This window comes from Ambystoma mexicanum, chromosome 12 (assembly GCF_040938575.1).
Source record: "Ambystoma mexicanum isolate Mex_15411 chromosome 12, UKY_AmexF1_1, whole genome shotgun sequence".
In the NCBI taxonomy this organism is placed as follows: domain Eukaryota; kingdom Metazoa; phylum Chordata; class Amphibia; order Caudata; family Ambystomatidae; genus Ambystoma; species Ambystoma mexicanum.
The window spans coordinates 32,617,645-32,642,696 of record NC_090936.1 but is presented as its reverse complement, the minus strand read 5'-3'; the positions used below and the strand labels follow the sequence as shown (position 1 = coordinate 32,642,696).

The 25,052-nt window shown below is 50.0% G+C and overlaps 1 protein-coding gene across 1 annotated transcript in view; it reads left to right on the top strand.

Annotated features, from left to right (window-relative positions):
* The window catches only part of MOV10L1 (Mov10 like RNA helicase 1), a 1,432,366-nt gene that overhangs the window by 316,063 nt on the left and 1,091,251 nt on the right, over window positions 1-25,052 (top strand). The window lies entirely within an intron of this gene.

Sequence of the window (25,052 nt, the reverse complement as noted above, 5' to 3'; positions counted from 1 at the left end):
CAGGACACGCCCCCATACGGCTTTAAAACCACCGTCTTTCAAGGGGCTCGTTGCTGCTAATTAGCGTAACAAGCTACAGCGGTTACGTCCGTTTACTCCTTTGTGTTTCCTCCGCACTAATTCCTAATCTGCTTTCCTGGTTCTGACCCTTGCCTGGCTTCTGGATTGGCTTTCTATTGACCGCTACGTTTCTGACCCGGACTTCTCCTGTTTTGGCTTGCCTACTCCTTTATTCCTGTCATGCTCGTCTGGCTTTTGACTCGGAACGTTATTGGATTATTCTTCCTGCTTCCTGCTGCCTCTAGCGGTACCTCATCCCAGCTAGCTGTTACCAGAGTGGATCGACTTTGCCCTCCTCGCAGGTGACTTGCTATCAACCACCCGGAACTCTTCCACGCCTTATCTGGATGTGTGTGTGCTCAGGCACCTATTTGTAGTTGGCAACTCCATCTCTGCTATTGAATTCATTTCTCTACTGCCTTGATTGGATATTTTCCTTTTGCTGGATTTTGGGACATTGAGTGATCTACCCTCTCTTGTGAACTTGCCTTCAAGTGCATATAAATGCTTTGCTGATTCTGCACCAACCAGGCACTAGTGCGACCCTTGTGCCGCTCGGGTTTATTTCCCTATGCTAACATTCCTGTTTGTTGTTTTCTCCTATCGTTGTCTCCTGTTTCCTGGACTATTATCCATCCTCAAAATATCCATATTTCAGGTTGGTTGTCATTGGTTCAATACTTTAGGAAGTCTCTTTAGAATTCTTTCCACTCACTGTGGTTATTCATATTTTTGTAGATTCACCCCGGGGAAGCTCCACTCCAATACTTACCTAGGTATTTTCTGTATTATACTGCTGTTCTGATTGCTTGGTTTATTCTCAACACTGTATAATATCTTTGTATTCTTTTGCAGCATTGGTATTGGCGGTGTGTGTTCTCCCCGCTCTTTTATTCAATTGACACCTCTGTCTGTCCCAATCGAAACAGCAGAGAGGTACATTGTAGAAAAGGGCCCCTCTTTGTGGAAGCCTGAGTCTTGTACTCGGGGGAGCTGGGATAAAAGGCTGAATATTGATAATTGTACAACCATCATCTTCAAGGTCACTCAACTACGTCTTGGGCCTACTTCGGAGTGGTGAGTAACAACTAGACTCTTCATCGCCTTGACTGGCCGGACTAAAGGACAGCACATTTCAAAGCAAAGTTTGGTACGTTGGGTTTCCCAATGTATCAGCCACTGCCATCAGTCAAAAGACGATCCACTGGCTAGACCTCCTTCAGCTCACCCCACCAGAGGGAGGGCCGCTTTGGTTGCTTTCTACGCTGGAGTACCTTTGAAAGACATCTGCAGAGCCGCAACCTGGAGCACTCTGCATACGTTCGCCAAACATTCCTGCCTGGCAGAAGATGCCAGCAAAGAGTCGGTAGTGGGACAAGCGCTTCTTAGCCATCTCTTAAGGTAGGAACAGCCTTCTCTTCCCGCCTTCCCTGGTAATGTAACCTGTTACTTGTTGTATAGCAAGGCGAGTAGAAGGATTTGCAGAATGTACTTATGATATGGGCATGGCCTAACTGCTTGGTATTCTATTCAAGCATTGGAATCTATGAAAGATCCAATGCTGGAGAAGTTTTAGTTACTTACCTGTAACTGTATTTCTCCAGCATTGGATCTTTCATGGATTCACATGCTTAGAATATTCCCCGTCGTCAGACTGGGACCCTCGGTACACATATATAGCCTTTTCCTATAGGAAAACTTCCGACACTTTTGTGTCCTATCTACGTCCTTTTAGGACCCGCCTACGCATGCTCCGTAGGCCGTCCCAGTATAAGAGGCCCGCCCCCGCGGCTCCCCTTCAGATTTCAACCGTCTCCAAAGTAGTGGGATCTCCTCGCGTCGTCTTACTATTTTGTACAAGGTTCTGTACCTGGAGTTCGAGGACATTTTTCCTCCATGTCAGGAAAAGCGCTGTTCCGTCCATGCGCGACGTGCGGCTTGAAAAAAGTTTACCAGGGGGACGGACATATAGATTGTATATACTGCCTCCACCCTCATCATTCGGTTGATAACTGCGACATATGCAAAGGGTTTTCTCAAAAGACCCTCAAAGACCGAAATCGTCGGCTGGTGGCATGGCTGAATGATGGAGCGGGGGCATACCCCCCTTCGGAGGTAGGCTCCACACAATCGGCGAAAACATCACACCGCGCTGCCTCGTCGGAAACCACCGGCGAAGAAATCTCGAACGACGGAAAAAGAGTCATCTCGGAGCCATTCAGCTAGAGAGTCCTCGTCGAAAAAATCGTCATCTTCATCAAAAAAGTGTGACAAGGAAAGGCCGAAATCCTCCTCGGGCGATCACCATAGATCGACTTCGAGTCGAGAGTCGAGTAAAGACAGGCCAAGTGTGGAAAAGGCAGGACCGCCTAAACCACCTGCTAAGTCACCGTCGTCGACGGCGGTCCAGTCATCGGCCTCCACCCTGCCACTGACGCATGTGGTATCCACCGTCCCATCGACAACGACTGCGATGGAGGCCTCGTCAACGGGGGTTCTACAGGAAGCCTGGAGGCCTGAAGTTTTTGATCCGATCCCCCCCGGATACTTTACTGCAAGAACAGGCTGTGTCGCTGTCCTCGGGGGAGGACGAGAGCGGGAGAATAGCTGGCCCGGCAGACCTAGGGCTACGAGTGGTTGACAAGTCGTCGACGAGGGGATCCGGTATACCGGTATCTGCCCCTCTTCTCAATCCTCAATCTGTTTTGTCGTTGGAAATTCTGTCCACGCTTCAGTCTTTGGTACAGTGGTTGGACCAGAGACTACCTCAGGCAAACCTGCCACAGTCACCCGTCGACGAGCCGGGCCCGTCCCGTCCACCGACGCACTTACGCACGCCAATCTCAGCACTGGCACCACAAGAGGAAGGTGAGCTGCCAGATTCGGAGTCTGACAGGGGAGCCATGTCGGATATCTCATCATTCCCCTCCAGGGATCCAACCTGGGAGTCGGAGGTGGAGTTAGAAACCCCAAGAAGCCCAGCTCACCAGTCCCCTCCGGACGACATTGCATCATTCCATTCTATGATGGAGAAGGCGTGTAAAGAATTTGGTTTGTCCCAGGAAGAACAGAAAAAGGACTGTTTTTTGTTCGACCACATGGGTAAGAGAAGGAGGTCTGTGTTCTCAATACCAATACTAGACCACTTGTGGAAGGAGGGATTGCAGACAATGCGTCACCCCTTTTCGGAGCCGGCAGTGAAAGGACGCCTCGAGAAAAAGTTTAAGGCTCCAGAGTCTATCCCCAAGTGTTTATCCTCCCAACCAACGCCAGAATCGGTGGTGTCGGCGGCAGTGGCGAGGAAGGCGAAGGTCCAGCACAAGTGCACGACTCCGCCTGAAAACGAAGCAAGACGCCAGGATGCCTTTGGCAAAAAAGTGCTATCTGTGGGAGCAACCACGGTAAAGGCCGCAAACTCTCTGGCTATTGTAGCCAGATACGACAGAGAGATGTGGCACAGGCTAGCGCCGTTGCTGGATCATCTCCCGGAAGAGCATAGGAAGGCAGCGATGTTACTTGTCCGAGAGGGTGAGGAAGCCTCCAATCACGCAATAAACATTGCGGTGGACCTCGCTGAGTCAGGCTTCAAGCAAGTCAATAATGGGGTCGTATTACGGCGACAGTCATGGCTTAAGTGTACCTACTTCAGACCAGAGGTACAATACAAAGTATTAGATATGCCTTTTGAGGGTGACCATTTATTCGGAGAGAAGGTAGACGAGGCCCTAAAGGGAATGAAAGAGGACTCGGACACGGCACGTTCATTGGGTGCCCTCCAGAGTGGCCGAAGCTACAAGTCTTTTCGTCCCTTTAGAGGGGCTTCAGGTAATTCCAGATTCTCTGCGTCTGGAGACAGATCCTTTGGCAGGTCGGCTTACCCCTCCCAGGGATACAGGCGTGCTTCCCAAACGGCAAACCGACGCCGGAACTTCCAGACGTCCAGGAAGAGACCATCCTATCCGTCGTCGTCGAGAGACAAGCAAAATAAAGATCAGCAGTGACAGCCAACACACTGTTCTGGGGGGAAGAGTGTCAGCATATGTCGAAAAATGGGAACGAATAACGACGGATCAATGGGTGCTGGACACTATAAGGAACGGGCACTCTCTACAATTCAAGCACAGCCCTCCGCACATTCCACCTGCGTTCACCGCTCATTCCCATCTGAGGATACTGCAACAAGAGGTAACTCATGTTAGCAAAGGGCGGGATAGAATTAGTTCCAACATCACAGAGAGGTCAAGGAGTCTACTCAAGATACTTCGTCGTAAAAAAGCCGAACGGCAAATGGCGTCCCATTTTAGACTTCCGCGATCTCAACAAGTCTTTAAAGAGCCTAAAATTCAAAATGCTCACGCTGAAGGAAGTGATCCGCGCCGTTCAAGAAGGGGATTTTCTAGCGTCCCTGGATTTACAGGACGCGTACTTCCATATTCCAATGTGTCGGAAACGCAGGAATTTCCTGAGATTTGTAATAGGGCGGACTCACTACCAAGTCACGGTTCTCCCCTTTGGGCTCAAGACCTCCCCCAGAACGTTCACAAAATGCCTGGCCCCAGTAGCGGCCTGGCTAAGGAAGCAAGGCCACCACGTATACCCATACCTCGACGACTGGCTGGTAAGGGGATCCTCCTCAGCGTCGACCAACACAAGTTTGCAAGCCAACATGCAGCTTCTACAACAACTGGGATTTGCCACAAACTTCGAAAAATCCTCTCTGCGGCCATCAAGAACGTTGGTGTTCCTGGGGGCACAGTTCGAGACCCAGTTAGGGCTAGTGAAGCCTTCTCTCGACAGAACCTCAAAACTCAATCAGCTGGCGAGCCGACTACGACAAACCACCAGGCTCTCAGTGAGGAAATACGTTTTGGTCCTAGGGGCCATGGCATCCTGCATCCATCTGGTGGAAAACTGTCGCCTATTCATGAGGCCAGTCCAGGAATTCCTCGCCGACCGATGGAAGCAGGCCCAAGGATCGTGGTCAGACAAGATGACCATCGACGACGACAAGCTGCTTCGGACCCTTCAGTGGTGGCAGAGTTTCCACAATCTGAACAACGGTGTACCCCTACACGAACCGGAGTTTCAGCGAACCATAGTCACAGATGCGTCCCTAACCGGATGGGGAGCTCACATGGGTACTCTTCAAACGCAAGGTCGCTGGTCTCCAACGGAGTCACTCCTACACATAAACGTGTTAGAGCTCAGAGCAGTACGATGGGCCTTGAAGGCATTCCTACCACACATCAAGGGATCGCGAGTACGAGTACTGACCGACAATACGACAGCCATGTTTTATTTGAGAAAACAAGGAGGGACGCGATCAAGAACTCTTTACATAGAGGCCCAGAAAACATGGCATTGGGCATTAAAGCACGAGATTTCCATCGTGGCTCACCATCTCCCGGGAGTGAGGAATTCACAAGCAGATTCCCTCAGCAGAAGCATGGCCCAGATACACGAATGGGAAATGGACACCGCTCAGCTGATGAGTGTTGGAGAAATGGGGTCACCCCCCTCTGGACGCTTTTGCAACCAAGGACAACAAGAAATGCGAGCAATTCGCAAACAGATGGCCTCAGGAGGGTTCCATGGGGGAGGCATTCTCCTTCCCATGGACGGACATGTTCCTTTATGCTTTTCCTCCGTTCCCACTCATACGGAGGACAGTACAGTGGATACGCAGATACAGTTGCCGGGTAATTCTAGTGGCACCGTACTGGCCGCGGCAACCGTGGTTCTCCGACCTGCTTCACCTGTCGCTGGAACATCCAATAGCGTTTCCGAGAGTCCCGAACCTACTATCCCGGGACAAAGGCACGGTGTGGCATCACGACCCAGACAGTCTCAACCTTGCAGCCTGGCTCCTGACTTTTCGGAGTTCGGTGAGTTAGACGTTTCGGAGGATTGTCAAAAAATTCTGCAGGCGGCTCGAGCCCCTTCTACCAACATATCTTACACCTATAAGTGGCGGAGGTTCTGTGAATGGTGTCGAGGACAGCAAGGCCTACAACCGTTGACGGTGACCCCGGAACAAGTTCTACCTTACCTGCTTCTCTTGGCAGAGAGGGATTTATCCTTCACATCGATAAAGGTGCACCTGGCGGCCATATCGAGGTTCACGAGGAAGAGACAGTCGTCTCCTCTATTCAGCGACAGACTGGTGAAACACTTCATGAGGGGTTTATTTCGAACTTTTCCCCCGGTAAAACGTTTCCCTCCAACTTGGAGTCTCAACACAGTGTTGGCAGGGTTAATGAAACCGCCTTTTGAGCCTATGGCCACGTCGGACATGAAATTCATATTGTGGAAGTTGGCATTCTTAATTGCTATCACATCAGCTAGGAGAATCTCGGAACTGCAAGCGCTGGTCGTAGACCCGCCATACTTAAGATTCTTTAAGGACAAGGTGGTCCTGGCAACTAATCCTACGTTCGTCCCAAAAGTTCCGACAGTGTATCACAAACACTCGTCCATTGTTCTCCCTACTTTCTTCGCGACCCCATCATCGGCAGCAGAAAAAGCTCTTCATACCTTGGACGTTAAGAGGGCTCTGAAATTTTACCTACATCGTACACAGGAACTCGGGTCTACTCGACAACTGTTCATCGCATATGGTCCGTCGACGAGGGGAAAAGCAATCTCTAAACAAGGGTTGGCTCGATGGGTCTCATCGACGATTGTGTTTTGCCACTCCAAGGCCAGAAGGCCGCTGCAAGGGCATCCTAGAGCCCATTCTACCAGATCAACGTCCTCCTCAGCAGCATTATGGGCAGGAATTCCGCTAACGGACATATGCCAGGCTGCGGCATGGTCAGTGCCCCACACGTTTACCCGCCACTACTGCCTTGCCAGGCAGCATGCAGACGAAGTGCAGATGGGAAGAGCTGTCCTGCGCCATCTGTTTCAGTAAGGTAAGCTCCACGCTGTGGAGTCTGTTTTCTACCTTTTGATGACAGTATACTTTATGTGGGTAAGGTTATATGAGTAAACTTATTCCTGCTGTACATATGCATTGTGTATTATGGTGAGGGTATATTACATTACATTCTCACCGCCGTTTCAGGTGTTACTGCTATAAAATCTATTCTAAGCATGTGAATCCATGAAAGATCCAATGCTGGAGAAGGGAATAGTTTCTTAACTGTAACTCCATTTCTCCAGCATTGGTATCTTTCATGGATTCACATGCGCCCGCCAGCCTCCCCGGAATGCAACGTATTTGCTGGATAAGTTTACCCCTTCCTACTTTGGAGGGGCCGAAATCTGAAGGGGAGCCGCGGGGGCGGGCCTCTTATACTGGGACGGCCTACGGAGCATACGTAGGAGGGTCCTAAAAGGACGTAGATAGGACACAAAAGTGTCGGAAGTTTTCCTATATAGGAAAAGGCTATATGTGTGAACCGAGGATCCCAGTCTGACGACGGGAAATATTCTAAGCATGTGAATCCATGAAAGATACCAATGCTGGAGAAATGGAGTTACAGGTAAACTATTCCCTTGTCCAGCATTGGTATCTTTCATTGATTCACATGCGCCCGCCCGCCTCCACTGAGAGACTGCTCCCTTTTCCCGCAGCCATCCTTTCTGTAGTCTTCTACGGCTCAAAATCTGAAGATGTCTGCCGGGGCGGAGCTTAAACCCTGCCACCTCATTGGTTAGGGCCATAAAGATCAAAGTGAGGTGGAGGGACTACACAAGTGAATGGCTCATAGGCCATAAGGGGCAATCTACTTTGTATTTCTATGGAAATAATGTATATATATTAAATTGTTTTATTATTATTTAGATCACTGAGGATTCCCAGTCTGATGACGGGGAATATTCAAGCATGTGAATCTATGAAAGATACCAATGCTGGAGAAATACAGGTAAAGGTAAGTAACTAAAACATTGAAACCGAAGAAGTAACTGAAAATCACTGGGGGGAAAATCTAGAGGAAGTTGATTGGCAGTGACCCCAGTGTCTTGACTTGCGCTTTCTTTCCTAGAATACCAGAGGCCATACCTATTTCTTGAAAGTCAGAGGCGCTAAAACAAATACTGAACTCAGAAATATTTGCGCTACAAGAAACATTGTGCTGATCAGGCTCATGGGGCCCCCATTCGAGCCGATGCACTCCGCACCGATGAAGTTTGTGTCGTGGAAGACTGCATTCCTGGTGGCCATTACCTCCGCACGATGAGTGGGAGAGATCCAGGCCCTAGCCTGCAAAGCACCGTACTTGACTTTCCATGCCTCGAGGGTGGTGCTTAGGACGCAACCCTCCTTTATGCCCAAGGTGCCGTCGGACTTACATCTTAACGAGCCCTTGGTGTTACCTGTTTTCTTCCCGTCTCCTTCGTCGCCGGCCGAAAGACTTTGCACTCGCTGGATGTGGCTAGAGCGCTGAAGTTCTACGTGGACCGCACAAAGAGTTTCCGGAGGACATCACAGCTGTTCGTGAACTTTGGACCTGTGAATCAAGGGAAGACTCTCTCGAAGTCTTCTATTTCCAGATGGCTCTCCGGCTGCATCATGCACTGCCACCGGTTGGCTAACCGACCGCTACCAGGCCGTCCGAGAGCCCATTCGAACAGAGCGATCGCTGCTACTACGGCGTTCTTATCTGGTGTGCCCCTGCTGGACATCTGCAGGGCTGCTACGTGGAGGTCGGCGCACACCTTCACGAGATTCTACTGCGTCGATCGGGATTCCAGAGAAGAGTCCAGGGTCGGCCAAGCAGTGCTGCGCAACCTGTTCGCCTAAGGTGAGCCTGGTGAGGAGGTAAGAGATGCTTAATGTTGAGTTTTTTGTATTGCTTAATGTTGAGCCTTTTGCCACCACCCGTGGTTGTGCATGTGTGTACTGCTATTTATTCTTATATTCATGAGCATGTGAATCCATGCCAGACCCCATGCCTACCCCTCTGCGGCTCTTCACTTGGTCATACTGCCTCTTCACTTGCTACCAAATCTGAAGATAGCTGCCAGAGGCGGGCTTAGGTAGCGGGCAGTCATTGGCTGTGGTCAGTATGACGCAGAGATCAGTGATTGGTTACTACTACAAAAGACAGATCAGAAACGAAACTGATGCTGATTTTTTCTTTACCAAGGATTCCCAGCCTGACGACGGGGAATATTCATGAGCATGTGAATCCATGCCAGACCCATGCTGGAGAACAACAGTTACAGGTAAGTAACTTGTTCCTTCCCACTCTTTCAAGATTAGGCTCTTGGAGAAAATTACTGTATGCAGAACGCTGGTGCAGATTATGTAAAGTCATGGTTGAGACTCCTAGGCATTTTCTGACTGAAAGTGTGATTAAACCGTTTATTGATAGAGGCTCCACTAAAATCAAATTTCCATTGGAATCAATCGGCACAGACCAAACGTGGGCCTTTTTTATATTCAGGAAGTAGTTTATTGCTTTACTACCATGTATTATATTTGGACTGAAGTAGAAACATTGCTAAAAACAGTGTAGTATGCAGATGATGTTTGGGATCGGTAGTTTTAGGTACCAAATAATGATTTGTCTTGCTTTTATGTAATGATGAATTGATTTTTATATGCAATAGTATCATTTTTGATGGTATGTAATGATTAACTGATTTTTACACGTTATTGACTAATTTTATAGTGTTAAAGGTTTATTGTAACTAAATAACAGTTTTAAAAAACAATTATGTAAACAGTCCTTGTGTCCAAACTATATCTGGCACTCATACTTCTCCAGCATTGGATCTTTCATAGATTCAGATGCTTGAATATTCCCCGTCGTCAGACTGGGAATCCTCGGTGATAAATTAAATAATAATAATAATACATTTTTTTTTTTTAAATATAAATATATATATATATATATATATATATATATACACACTGTCACCTAGCAGTGCATGTACATAGCCCATTATAACCTATGAGCCACTTCATTGTGTAGTCCCTCCACCTCACTTTGGTCCTTTATGGCCCCAGCCAATGAGGTGGCAGGGCTTAAGCTCCGCCCCCGGCAGCCATCTTCAGATTTTTCACCGCAGTCTATCAGACACAGGGAATCCTCAAGCTCTCTGAGCTTTTCCAAATTCTTTCTATTTTTGTGTGGAATATATTTGTAAAATATATTCCATCTTGTTCCCCTACCTAGGGGCTTTCTTTCCAATTAACCTTGGTGGCAAAACTTGTTGTTTTCCTCTCAAAATCGTCGACTGAACTTCTCTTCAGAAATGGAGGCACCTCAGGCTGTCAGGAAGCCTTCCCTGTTCAGGGACTGCACGAGGTGCAAGAAGAAATTGGTTTACTACAAGGACCCCCACGAGCATTGCATTTATTGTCTGTACCCACATGACATTAAAAAATGCGAGATTTGTAAAACTTTTTCCACCAAGACCCTTCATGACAGGCATAGAAGACTCCTTTCATACCTGGAATCCAGGGATCAATCTTCGGACGAAGAGTCTGTCAGAACAGCTCCTGTCCAATCCAGCACTCCATCTGAGAGGCAAACTTCAAAGAGAAGGGCCTCTTCAGTGGAAAGGAGTTCCTCTCCCAAATCCAAAAAGAGGAAGCTGGAATTGATACCCTTTCTGCCTCCAGTTGACCTTTCAAGCCAGAAAAAGTCAGCAAAATCTGCCTCCAGAGGTAAGGAGGAGTTTGCAAAAAACGGGGGGGGGGGGGGGCAGTCGTCGGCGGGTAAACCGCCCACGAATGAAGGGAAAGGTAAAGGCCCGTCATCGGCCATACCGACGACGAAACCAGCATCGACGACGACGACGCTTAAGACATCGTCGACAGTTAGATCATCGTCATCGGACATGTCGACCACGAAACAATCGTCGATGAGCAAGAAACACCACTCGTCCATGAAGCATTTATCCATGACGCAGTTGTCCACGGAGCACACTCCACATTCGTCAACGAAGCTCTCGTCGATGGGAAAATGTCAGTCGTCGACGACGAATCCCTCGTCGACGGGAAATTCTCAGTCGTCGACGAGAATAACACCATCCATAACGCCTTCAGAGGCACCGCAAATTTCGGCAGTTACAGAGGAATTACTCCCTCTTACTCTTGAAGCTCCTGTCATTACAAGCAATATCATTGAGAAGAATACTGTAACTGAACCTCTGGTGCAGCAATTTTCACCTTTGGGGCACATGGCAGAACTTCCGGATATAATTCTTCAGGAAGAATTCTCTGATGCAGAAGTGGTGGAAGAGTCCATCGGTCCCTTACCGAAACAATACAGCCCTCCTTGGCACCCGTCCACGGGAGAATCCGAATATCCTCATGACCCGGTGCTCATGTTATCCGTGCAGAGGATTGTAGAAGAATTTTACAAACGGCAAAGGGAGAAGCAAGTTCCGATTAATCCCATTCCTAGAGAGTCATCCCCGATTCCAGGCACATCGGGTTGCTCTCCTTACAGGAGTAGACCGCAAAAACGGATGAGATCCCCTGCTCGAAGACCGAGGAGCAGCACCCACAGTGCTTCACCTACAAGAGTCCCGTCACCACAGTCATCGCACAGACCGCGATCTCCGGACGTAGATCCCACCATGGTACCGTCCACCATCTCGGTATCAGACTGGCAGGAGGATCCTTTTGGTGAATTTTCGGAACCAGAAGAAGGAGAAATAACTCAGGAGCCAGACGCACTCAGTGATTGGGATGACTACGTCGTCGAGAAGCCCAGGAGGAGAGACTCGCCGGGCAAGGCCTCACCACCGGATGATCTCGTTTCTTTCCACACCATAATAGGTAAAGCCGCAGAACTGTTTAAAATTCAGGTTCTTCGGAGGAAAGGCAATCAGTGCTCTATGAGGACAGGGACAAACGAAGGAGGACAGTGACCACAATTCCCCTCCTCGATACCATTTGGGATTCCAGATCCAAGATCCTATCTACGCCCTTATCGACTCCGGCGTTGGTGTCCAGGCCGTTGGTGTCCAGGCCAGAAAAGAAATATAAAGCTCTGGATTCGGCACCGCTTTGTTTAAGGGGACATACGAAACCGGACTCAGTTATTACAGTGGCGGCCAGAAAGAAACTCGCCAACCCCTCCTCACCTTTGTCGGCACCACCGGATAAGGACGGACGCAAATTGGAAGCCATGGGCAGGAAAGTTTCATCTTCTGCATCCCTTACAATCAGAGCGGGTAATGCACTAGCCATGACCGCACGATTCGATCGCGAACTTTGGCTCTGCATGTCTAACTTGGCGAAACAATTACCACCGGAGCTCCAGGAGGAGGCAAAATCCATTATCGCGGATGGTGAAGCAACATCGGATCACATGATCGACGCGGCAGTTGATGTGGCCGAATCAGGCTTCAGGCAGATGGCGCACGGTACAGTGCTCAGAAGGCAGGCCTGGATGAAGGCTACTAACTTTAGACCTGAAGTTCAGGCGCAGATTCTGGACATGCCATTTGACGGTCAAGATCTTTTTGGGAAAAAGATAGACGACCATTTGAAAGCAATCAAGACAGACACTGACACAGCCAGAGCCATCAGTTCTTTAAAGGACAAAAGTAAGGACCATCGGTCTTTTCGTCCCTTTAGAGGTTCATCTTCCAAATTCAGGGGATACAGTCGTTCCTCCTCCTATGGTCAGAAAGCACAAGGCGGCACGTATCAAGGCAATAAATATCAGTCATCCAACAGATACGCCCATAGAGGCAGACGTGGCTCCGCCCAAGGGAAGTCGCAAGGCAAGCAGAACTGACGACCAATCTCCCCCCCCCCTTCGCCACGCCCCGGTGGGGGGAAGGGTGAGCCAGTTTTTCCAGCGCTGGCGGTCAATTACATCGGACAAATGGGTGTTACAGGTGATCCGAGAGGGTCACACCTTAGAATTTCTGGACTAACCTCCTTCCCTGCCTCCAACATCTCGCAGAGTGCATATGCTAAAACAGGTCATGTCCGAAGTGCAAAAACTGCTCCAGAAGACAGCAGTAGAACCAGTTCCTTATTCTCAGAGGGGAAAAGGTTTTTACTCCCGATTCTTCCTCGTCAGAAAGAAAAACGGTCAATGGAGACCCATCTTGGACCTGAGGGCGCTCAACAAGTTCATCAAGCGCATAACTTTCAAGATGGTGGCTCTACAAGGGGTGCTACCTTGGTTAAACAAGCACGACTTCTTGGCCACTTTAGACTTGGAGGATGCTTATTTCCACATCCCGATCCATCCAGCACACAGGCAGTTCCTCAGGTTCACAGTGGGAGGGCTCCACTTTCAGTTTCAAGTGCTTCCGTTCGGCCTAAAATCGGCGCCAAGAGTTTTCACGAAATGCCTGGCACCGGTAGCGGCAAGTCTCAGGAGAGCAGGAACGGACGTTTTTCCATACCTGGACGATTGGCTGATAAAGGCAAGTTCAGCTGCAAAGGCTCGTTCGGCAGTGTCAAGGACGGTCAACCTCCTAAAAGAGTTAGGTTTTTCCATCAACCAGACGAAGTCCTGCCTCGTCCCCAGCAAGGTAGCTCTCTTCCTGGGAGCCGAGCTAGACTCCAGCATTCCCAGAGTGAGACCATCCACAGAGAGAATAGCAGCGATTCTACGCTTAACTTTGAACTTCCTACAGAAAGAGACAACATCTGTGCGCTCTTACAAATCCCTATTGGGCATGATGTCATCATGCATATTCCTCATACCGAACTGCAGGCTTCGCATGAGGCCGGTTCAGGAAGCTCTGGACCACCAATGGAAAAAGCTTTCGGATGCTGGGAAGACATTGTCTAGATTCCATCGACGTTGCACAAGGCCCTTCGATGGTGGAACGCTCCGAGGAATCTTCTACAGGGAATGCCGTTTCAAGCACCGACATCGACCCTCCTGCTGCGGACGGACGCTTCCTTGTCAGGCTGGGGCGCTCATCTTGCGGACCTCCAAACCAAGGGATCTTGGTCGGCACAAGAGTCCCAACTCCACATCAACGTGTTGGAGCTCAGGGCCGTAAGGTTGGCGCTGAAAGCCTTCCTACCGGTTATAGCTGGTCAAGTTCTTACAGTCCAGACAGACAACACGACCTCCATGCACTATACAAACAAGCAGGGAGGCACGAGGTCTCAGATTCTGTCGCAAGAAGCCCAACAGCTATGGGCATGGGCCTTGCGCTACGGGATACAGATCAGGGCAGAGCACCTTCCAGGAGTGGACAATGTCCTAGCGGACAGATTAAGCAGAGAATACACAGCGTCACACGAGTGGGAGCTCGACGAAAAAGAAACCCAACAGATCTTTGCCTTATGGGGCCATCCGCAGATCGACCTTTTCGCCACCAGGAACAACAAAAAATGCAAGAGATTTGCGTCAAGATTCCCCGAGCACCAATCGCTGGGAGACGCGTTCTCAGTGGATTGGTCGGGGAAGCTCCTCTACACCTTCCCACCCATTCCCCTCATGTCGAGGGTACTTCGCAGGGTGAAAGAACAGGATTGTTCCTTGATTCTTATTGCACCCGATTGGGCATGGCAAGTCTGGTACCCGACGCTGAGACATCTATCCTGCAAAACCCCGATTCGTCTCAGATCACATCAATATCTACTGACACAACAGAACCGCAAGGTCCTCCACCACGACCCGAGGAGCCTGTCCCTCAAGGCATGGTTCCTGAGCAGCGTAAACTAATGCACCTAAAGTTACCATCAGAATGCTGGGATATCATCAGGGCCTCTAGAGCCCCGTCCACGCAACTCACCTACACCAGAAAATGGACCAGGTTTTCCAAATGGTGCGAGACCTCTGCGATCGATCCCCTCACGGCCTCGGTTGATCAGATTCTGCCTTACTTGTTGCACCTGGCTAAATCAGGGCTCTCACTGTCCTCTATCAAGGTCCATCTGTCAGCCATAGCGGCCTACACAGTAACCGCGGAGACGCAAGCCTTACTCTCCTTACCAGCGATCAAGATCTTCCTGAAAGGACTGATGCGTACTTATCCGCCTACACCTACACCAGTTCCGGACTGGAGCCTCAACACCGTCTTAACGGCCCTCATGCAACCTCCCTTCGAGCCCATACATAGATGCGATATGAAATTCTTGTCCTGGAAGACATCCTTCCTGGTAGCCATCACATCGGCCAGAAGGATCAGTGAGTTGCAAGCTTTGTCTTCGGAACCTCCATTTACCTTGTTCCAGAAGGACCGCGTCATCTTAAGGCCTCACCCGAAGTTCCTCCCCAAGGTACTTTCGGAGATGTCCTTCACTGAGCGCATTGTGTTACCAACCTTCTTCCAGAATCACGCTTCGGAAGCGGAAAGGACATTACACACTCTAGACGTTTCTAGGGTGTTGAAGTTTTACTTGCAAAGAACCAAGGAGTTCCACTCCTCAAATCGGCTATTCATTTCCTTCTCTGGCCGTACCAAGGGCCAACATATATCCAAACAAAGTCTGGCACGCTGGGTATCGTCCTGCATCACCCACTGCCATCAGTTGAAAGGCGACCCTTTAGCTAGACCGCCGTCTGCTCACTCCACCAGAGGAAGGGCGGCGTCAACAGCATTCCACGCAGGGGTGGCCTTGAAAGACATATGCAGAGCTGCCACGTGGAGCACTCTACATACTTTCGCGAAACACTACTGCCTAACTGAAGATACCAACAAAGAAACCGCAGTTGGACAGGCAGTGCTCCGCCATCTCTTTGTGTAAGGTAGGACCAGCCTCCTTTCCCACCTTTCCCGAAGTATGTAACCGTTGTGTTGCTGCATGGTAAAGGTTTGATCAGAAATATGTTTTTCTGTAATTATGCATATCTGTTTATTATGGTGGCATGTTTTAACTGCTTGGTATTCTATTCAAGCATCTGAATCTATGAAAGATCCAATGCTGGAGAAGTCTTAGTTACTTACCTGTAGCTGTATTTCTCCAGCATTGGTATCTTTCATAGATTCACATGCGCCCGCCCGCCTCCCCTGAGAGGCTGCTCCTATGCTCGGCATCCATCATACTGTAATCTCTACGGTTCAAAATCTGAAGATGGCTGCTGGGGGCGGAGCTTAAGCCCTGCCACCTCATTGGCTGGGGCCATAAAGGACCAAAGTGAGGTGGAGGGACTACACAATGAAGTGGCTCATAGGTTATAATGGGCTATGTACATGCACTGCTAGGGGACAGTGTGTATATTTATATATATATATATATTTAAAAAAAAATATATATATTATTATTATTTAATTTATCACCGAGGATTCCCAGTCTGACGACGGGGAATATTCAAGCATGTGAATCTATGAAAGATACCAATGCTGGAGAAATACAGCTACAGGTAAGTAACTAAGACTTAAACATCGTAAGGTAAATGTTCTGAGTTTTACTTAATAAAAAGTGTATAGAAAACAAATTAGAAAATTCAGCAAATAATCCTTGAATCCACGAAGGGTTCCCTTCCCCTGGATTATTTCAGGTAGGAGAACCACAGTGTCTTTCTTAAAGTCAAAGTTTTTAAGGATGGCTGAAATGTCTCTTTCATAAAGCACTTTCTTCAGCATGGCAAAACGTGTCTTTTCCCAACCAATGATTCCTCAGAAATAGCAGAAATGTCTTTTCCCACAACACTGTTTGGAAGATAGCAAAGAAGACTCTTCAGCTTTAAAGGATCGAAACATTTCTAATTTTCACAACTTTTTCAGAGAGGACATGATGGCAAAAATGCATCTTTCACACTACTGTTCTAAGAATGGTTTCTTTGTATGCTCTCCTGCCAGGATTTCTTCAATTGACTCTTTAGATCTTCTGGTATATACTCCTGCCAGGCATATTTCACTGTGTCCTTCTTTCATAGGCTTTATGGATTATCTGGTATACTCCCCTGCCAGGAATTTTCCCCTTCTGAATCTTGCAGATCCCCTGGTGTACTCTCCTTCCAGGTATCCTTCTCCGAAAAGGGTTCGCTGCCTGATGTGTATGTTCCCCAGGTCTTTCCACAATGTTCACTTTCTTTCTAAGTATAACAGAGTTGGACTCCTTCACTGTTTATAACTTTTGACTTCAAGTACAACTTGTTCCAACTTCCCCCATATTGACATCTCATATATGGAGATTTGTACAACGTTTGCCTTTCAACTTCTTCGTTAATATCTTTTGGCTTGTGGAAATGTTTGTTCCAATTTTCCCCAAATTGACGTTTCATATAAATAGACTTGTACAATCTTTAATTTTCAACGTCTTCATTAATATCTTTTGGCTGGTGGCAATGCGTGTTCCAACTTTCCCCAAATTGACATTTGATATAAGGAGATTTGTACAATCTTTGCCTTTCCAGTCTATCTTCTCAGTATCCAAAATGACTATTCAATTGTTTGTATGATTGTTGGCAGGTACCGTGACCCCTGACTTCTCTGGGTCGACTCACGGGTGCACCGTGTAGCTGCAGTAAAGTTCTGTCTCAGGGAAGGCTTCCTTGATCATGTAGACCCTCGTTCGGTTCACACGTTCGCTTCACAGCTCGTCACCGATGGATCTGAGGTAGTCTCACAAGACTGTGTCTTTTACAGCCTAGCAGCTGCTGTCTGCCTTTCAGTGGTCCTCCTGCTGTACTTTCACAGGTCTCCCGCTTCACAGGTAAAGCAGGCATCCAGTCTTACGATCTTACTAGGCCTTGTGTCATTCATATCGTGCAAGTGTGCCAGCGCAAAGTGCAGGGGGAAGGGAGAAGGGGAAGTGCCAGGGAGAGGGAGGTGGGAAGTGCAATCAGGGCAGCAATTGCTCAGAGTAAATAAACCCGGGGCAACGCGGCTCTGGATAGTGCAGGGAGGCACTATAGTCCCTAAGTGTGCGGTAGGCCCGGAGGCAATGCAGTGGAGACTGATCATGGAGAAGCCTGGTACCCAGTGAGGCTCTGAGAGTAGCCAGGCAACCAGTCGACTCAGCAGACAGGTAGGGCAGCAGGATAGGGGGAGAGAGAAAACAGAGGAGAAAAGGAAGGTCTTGAGCTGCTTCCGGATCTTTAGGTGGTCCGGCTCAAGTTTGATAGGGACAGGGACGCCATTCCAGAGAGGGGTACCTGCAGAGGAGAGTGAAGTGTCTGACCCATAGAGAGTTGGAGGTAGCTGAGCGAACGGCTCGGGAAGGAAGGTATTTTGGAAGCAAGAGTTGAATGTAATGTGAGCCCCAGTCCCAGAGGCCCTGTGGACGATGCAGAGGGTCTTGAACTTGATCCTGGCAGCCACCGGCAGACAGTGTAGAGATTTCAGGGCTGGAGAGATACGGTCCCTGGGTTTAAAGCCAAGCATAAATCTTGCAGTCCTGTTCTGGATTAGTTGAAGAGGGCGGAGAGTAGAGCAAGGCAAATCGAGAAAGAGGCTGTTGCAGTAGTCCAGCCTAGAGAGAACCAGGGCTCCAGAGACAGCAAGCTTCTGGGGGAAAGTGAGAAAAGGAAGAATACCTCTGAGGAGGTGCAACTGGTAGTGGGCCTTCTTGGCAAGGTCTGTGATGTGAGGAGAGAAGGAGAGAGTGGAGTCGAAGATGACACCAAGGTTTTTAGCCTCACAGGATGGCGAAGGTAGAGGGCCCAAAGAGGGCAGCCTGAGTGAGAGAGGGAAAGCAGGAGCAGGGGTGCCAATGAGAAGGATCTGTCTTACTGACATTAAGGCAGAGATCGTTGGAGGTGCACCAATCCTGAATCGCGGATAGACAAAAATGAGCGAGAGAGAAGAGGAGGCTGAGGGGATCCTGAAAGAGAGTTGAGTATCATCCACATTACACTGAAAGCTGGAGGAGAAGGTGGAGATCAGCCAGGCCAAAGGGGCCAAGTAGACATTGAAGAGCCAGGGTGAGAAGGTAGAGCACTGGGGAACACCATATGTGGAGAGAGAGGTGGTGGAGCGAAGGACCCAAGTTGGACCTGGTAGGGTCGGTCCAAAAGGAAGGTGGTCCGCCATTCTAGGTCCTAATCCGTGATGCTCAGGTTCTCGCAGAGTCAATTGATCAAAATGGCGTGATTGACCATGTCAAAAACACACGAAAGATCCAGGAGAATGAGGGCAGAAGGAAGGCTGTAGTCAAGATTACAGAGCAGATCTTCACGAGTGTTCAGGAGAGTTGTTTCCGTGCTTCTGGCTGCTCTGAAGCCAGACTGATGGTTGTGGAGGCAACGAACAGATTCAGTGTGTAGAGTAAGCTGGGAGATGACCAGATTTTCCAGCAGTTTGCCCAGGAAAGAAGTGATAGAGTTTGGGTGGTAGTTTGCCGGGCAGGTAGGTAGCAAGGGTATTGATGTGGTTCTTGATGGTTCTGGAGGAGCAGGGGAGTACCTGTTTGGATGACACTTTCATAGATTGGACTTGTCTAGAAACGTCATGTGTTGTCAGAGAGAAAGAAGAGAAAGGAGGAGGAGAGCGAGAGGTGGCCAGTGGGGGGCCGAGAGAGGTATGATATGATATATGATATGGCATTTATAACACGCCTATACACAAGTGTTCCAAGGCGCGACGAGACAAGGCAGGGGAACAAAGGGAGGACGGACAACGATCCTACTAGGCCAGGTGTGATTCAGATCGCGCAAGTGCGTGGGAAGGGGGCAGGGACAGTGCAGTACATAGATAATAACAATAAGTAAGTAACGGCCAGCATGTGGCAAGTGCAAGGGTAAGTGCAGACATCAGGTGTCGATGGCTAGTAGGGGGGCTGTAGGGATACAGAAACAGTCCCCAGGTACGGGGGTTGCCAGGTGGGCAGTGCAGTTGTGTGACACTGGCGTGGGAGGGGCCTGGGCACGAGCTCAGAGGGTATCCAGGTAGCCAGTGCAGTTCCGGTTACAGCCAGGAGGTCCACAGAGGAGAGGAGGAGAAAAAGCAGAAGCAAAGAGAAAGGTTTCGAGTTGCTTCTGGAACTGAAGATGGTTCTCCTCAAGTTTAAGGGAGGCATGGAGGCTTTTCCAGAGGGGCGCACCATCCGAAGAAAGAGATCGACCACCAACTCGTTGCTTGGAGAAGCGACTGACCCTGCGTGAGTTGGAGGCAGATGAGCGAAGAGCTCGAGAAGGAAGATATTTAGGAAGAGAGAGTTGAAGGTATTGAGGCCCCAGAAGCCCTTGTGGACGATGCAGAGGGTTTTGAACTTAATCCTCGCAGCAGCTGGGAGCCAGTGCAGAGATTTCAGTCCTGGAGAGATACGATCCCTGGGCTTGAGGCCAAGGACAAGTCTCGCAGTCCTGTTGTGGATATGTTGCAGAGGGCGGAGAGTAGAGGCCGTCAGATTTAGATAGAGGCTGTTACAGTAGTCCAGTCTAGAGAGAACCAGGGCTCTGGAGACGGTGAGCTTCTGGGGGAAAGAGAGGAAGGGAAGAATACCTCTGAGGAGGTGTAGCTTGTAGTGTGACTTCTTAGAGACGTCGGAGATGTGAGGAGAGAAGGAGAATGTGGAGTCCAAGGTGACCCCAAGGTTTTTAGCCCTGCAGGTGGGAGCAGGAAGAGGGCCAATGGAGGCCAGCCAGAGAGCTGCAGGGAAGGAGGGAGTGGGTGTGCCAATGAGTAAAATCTCAGCCTTACTGGCATTAAGGCAGAGGTGATTGGCGGCACACCACTCCTGGATAGCAGACAGACAGTCAGAGATGATGGAAGGAGAGGAGGAGGCCGAGGGTAGTCTGAAAATTAGCTGGGTGTCATCCGCATAGCACTGAAAATTAGGGCGATAGTTAGCCGGGCAGGAGGGGTCGGCAGAGGGTTTCTTTAGGAGGGGGTGCACAAGGGAGTGCTTCAAGGGCGATGGGAAGACTCCAGTGGCGAAGGGGTGATTGCAGAAATCAGCCAGGGCAGGAGCCAGGGAGTCAATATGGTACTTGATAGTTTTGGAGGAACAGGGGTGAACCTGTTTTGACAAGACTTTCATAGATCGGACTTGTCTAGAAACATCGTCAGCAGAGAAAAGGGGAAAGGCAGAGAAGGAGGGAGAGGTGGTGGCTGCAGAAGGGTCAGAGGAAGAGCAAGGGATGGAGGGAGGGAGGCGATAGGAGAGTGAGGACAGGATGTCCTGAGTTTTTGAAATGAAGTGAGAAGCCAGTGCTGTGCAGAGGGCCTGGGAAGATACAGGAGAGGTAGAGACTGCGGCAGGATTGGCTAGTTCCTTGCAGATTTTTAAGAGTTCAGCCGAGTTGTTAGATGCTGCAGAGATGCGGGCTTGGATATACGCTCTCTTCTTGGTGAGGATGGAGAGCCGGTATTCCCTTTGTGTCAGGCGACAGGCCAGTTTGTCAGGATGAACATGAAGCACACCATTTCCTCTGGCCACCCTGCACTTGTGTTTTAGGGTGAAGAGATCTGAGTCATACCAGGAGTTACACTTGGCTTTGGACTTCAGGCGGATTCCCATGACAGGGGCAAGGATATTGAGAGTATTAGATATAGAAGAGTGGAGCAGGGAGAGGGCTGTGTCAGGGTGAGAGTCATCCAAAGGGGGAGGAGGGGGTATGAAGGTGGCGAAAGCCTCAACTGACACGCTCTTCATAGGTCGAATGACTGAGAAGGTGGGTGGCAGTGATGGAGGTGGCTTGGCCTGGGGTGTAGGGAGGGTGAGGTGGGAGGATAGGAGAAAGTGGTCACTCCAGGAGAGAGGAGTGGAGAGAGGTACAGAGAGGGTAAGGTCCGAGGAGATCAGAACATCGAGAGTGTGCCCTGCAGAATGAGTCAGGCTAGAGGGGAGATGGTGAGTGAGAGAGAGTCCCAGAGGTTGCAAAAGAGTCCAGAGGGGGGGACAGGAGGCATCCAGGTGGATGTTGAAGTCTCCAAGAAGGAGGAGTTGAGTGGTTGAGGCCAGGAGTGAGGAGGAGAGGTCAGCCCCCTCAGAGAGGAAGGAAGAAATCTGATCAGGTGGCTGATGGATAGTAGCCACTGTAAGGGAATGGCTTGGGGGGGAGAGAGAGCCGGCAGATGAGGCATTCAAAAAAGGAGTAGGTCTGAGTAGGGGTGACAGAGGCAGGAATCCACTCAGGGAAGATAAGGGCAACACCCCCAGCAGATCTGATCGGCCTGGGCACAGAGAGGATCTTGTAGCTGTCAGGTAGGAGTGTGTCAAAGGTGGCGATAGAGATGGCCGTGAACCATGTCTCAGTAAGACCGAGGACATCAAGGTCGAGTTCTTCAAGAAGGCGGCAGATATTAGAGGAATGTTTGACAGCAGAGTGAGAGTTAAGTGTGGCAATGTGAAGGTTAACATCCTTGAAGGACCTCCGGGGAGTGGTACAGAGCAGAGGTGTAGAAGGAGCCCGAGAAGGGCTGGAGAGGGGTGGCGGAAGGCAAGTAGCTGAGGAAAGGGGAGGGGGGACAGCAGGAGAAGAAAGGAAGTTGATGAGGCGCGGGAAGCGTCTTATCGAAGAGGTGAAGGTTGGCCTGAGGGCCTTGGACCAAGACGGTCCCGTTAGAGTAGACATTAATGATGACCTTAGAGGAGTGGAAGGAGGCCAAGAGGACATCCCAACAGATGCCACCATTATTGGGAGAAGAGGAGAAGGGAGAGAGCACAGAGACCAAATGAAGGGTCCATAGGTCAGGTGAAGGCACGACAAAGAGGATGTCGGTGAGAGTTTCTTTGGAGGAGGAACTGGTGTAGGTGTCGGCGATAGGGAGGCCTGGGTTGGAGACCAGGATGTCCTTTTTTAAACTTATTCCTACCAGATTTAGTGAGGATAGCAGGATAGTCGATAGAGAAGCAGTTAGAAAAGATAGGTGAGACAGAAAACACCATAGAGTAGAAGGGATAGAGGGGAGACACTTGCGAGAATGGGCAGACAAGATAGCGAGCGTCAATTGCGTTGCGCAATAGGACAGACTCTCAGGATTAAGCGCTCAGAAATGCTTAATTTTAGAACCTGTGGAGAAGCCGCCTAAGTTTGAGAATCCTGTAAGTGGAGAAAAGGCCTAGTTTTCACAGCGCAAAAGTTTACATACAGAACAGTGCGTATTACAGCAACCTGTGGAGAGGCCACCTAAGTTTGAGAATCCTGCAAGTGGAGAAAAGGCGTAGTTTTCACAGCGCAAAATTTTACATACAGAACAGTGCGTATTACAGCACAGCGGCGCTTGGGTGTCTGTAGGGTAGTAGACAGGGAGGCTAGTGGGACTGACCAGGGCGACTGGCTGGCAACTGGCGTCCCCTGCGGACACCTGCAGACACATAGGAGCCGCAACCGTGGGAGCTGCCCTTAGCCGTGGGGGGGTTGCCGGGCAGGGGGCTGCCCAGGACGGTCATTTAAGACCAGATGAGCATCCAATAGGGGAGGGGAAGGGGGGGTGGGCGGACAGGGAGGCGGGAGGGAGTGGGGACCAGGAAGTGGCTGCAGGGGGAGGGGGAAACAACGCTCTTGAAGCGCTAATACACCAACACGAATAAAAACACTGTAAGGAGGCCCCGAGGACCGTGCTGGGATTTTACCAGCAAGCTGGACTGCCGGCGAACTGCTCACACCTGCTTCGCTGTACAAAATGAGCGAGTGGGGAGAGCAGCCGTCGGGTAGTCCAGAAGGACAATAGTATCGCACCAATCAGAGGGGGGCGGGGGGCAGGCAGGGTTGCGGGCAGGGAGTGCAGGGAGGGGGGAAACAGCGCGCTTGAAGCGCTAATACACCAACACAAATAAAAACATTGAAAGGAGGCCCATAAGACCGTGCTGGGATCTTACCTGCAAGCTGGACTGCCGGCAAACTGCTCACACCTGCTTCGCTGAATAAAAGAGAGGGCTGTCAGAGTGTGAGTGAGCCGCAGGAGTAATAGGAGCAGAGAAAGTAGAGGCACAGGCATCCACTGACAGACGCTTCATGGGCCGAATGACCGAGAAGGTAGGTGGCAGTGCTGGGGTGGGCTTAGCCTGAGGGACAGAGTTTCAGATGACAGGAGAGTAGAAAGTGGTCAGTCCAAGAGAGGAGTGGTGAGAGGGTTAGAGAGGGGGATATCTGAGGAGCTGATAACATCCAAGGTGTGTCCGGCCGAGTGTATCGGAGCAGAGGGTAGAATGGAGAGAGAGAGAGAGTGTTGCAGAGGTTGCCAAAGAGCCCAGAGGAGGGATTGGAAGCATCCATGTGAATGTTGACGTCTCGGAGGAGGAGAAGTTCAGAGGTAGAGGCAAGGACAGAAGATGAGAGGTCAGCCCACTCTGAGAGAAAGAGGATGATCGGACCAGGTGGCTTGTAGATGGTGGCCATAGTCAGAGAGAGGTCGGGAGAGATAGTGAGCCTGCAGACCAGACATTCGAAGGAGTAGACCTATGTTGGAATGACAGAAGCACGGACCCACTCTGGAAAGATTAGACCTACTCCACCTCCGGATCGGTTGATTATCGGCTCAGAGAGAATCTTGTAGCCATCGGGGAGGAGAGTGTCAAAACTTGTGATAGAGATGGTCGTGATCCATGTCTCGGTGAGAGCGAGGACATGCAGGTCAAGTTCTTCGAGGAGGTGGCAGATGTCAAAGGAGTGGTTGACAACCGAGTGAGAGTTGAGAGTAGCAACGTGGAGCAGGTTGCCCCATTTGAAAGACTTCTGGGGTACAGGCTTGAGATATACCCAGCGGAGGTGGTAGAGGGGCCTGAGAGTGGGCAGAGGTGGTAGCAGGAGGTGGAGGAGGAGGAGGAAGGTGCCAGAGCAGCGGCGGAAAACCGAGGTGGCAGAGGAGCCAGAGAGGTTCTAGTAAGAGTAGCGGGAGAAGGAAGGAAGTTGATAAGAGGTGGGAGACGCTTATCGAAAAGGAGATTGGGCTGAGGGCCCTGGACCAAGACGGTGCCATTCAGATAGACATTAATGATGGTCTTGGAGGAGTGGAAGGAGGCCAACAGGACCTCCCACCGAGTGCCACTATTAAAGTGAGAGGAAGAGGTGGTAGAGGGATCCACGACCATCTGAGGTGTCCATAGGTCTGGTGAGGTAACGATAAAGAGGATGTCGGTTAGAGTCTGTCTGAAGAAAGCACTGATGTAGTATCAGTGATAGGGAGGCCTGGGTTGGAGACCAGGATATCTCTCTTGAACCTTAGCTGGGGCTTGTCCCTATGCAAAGAGAAGCAACCCTAACCTGAGGACC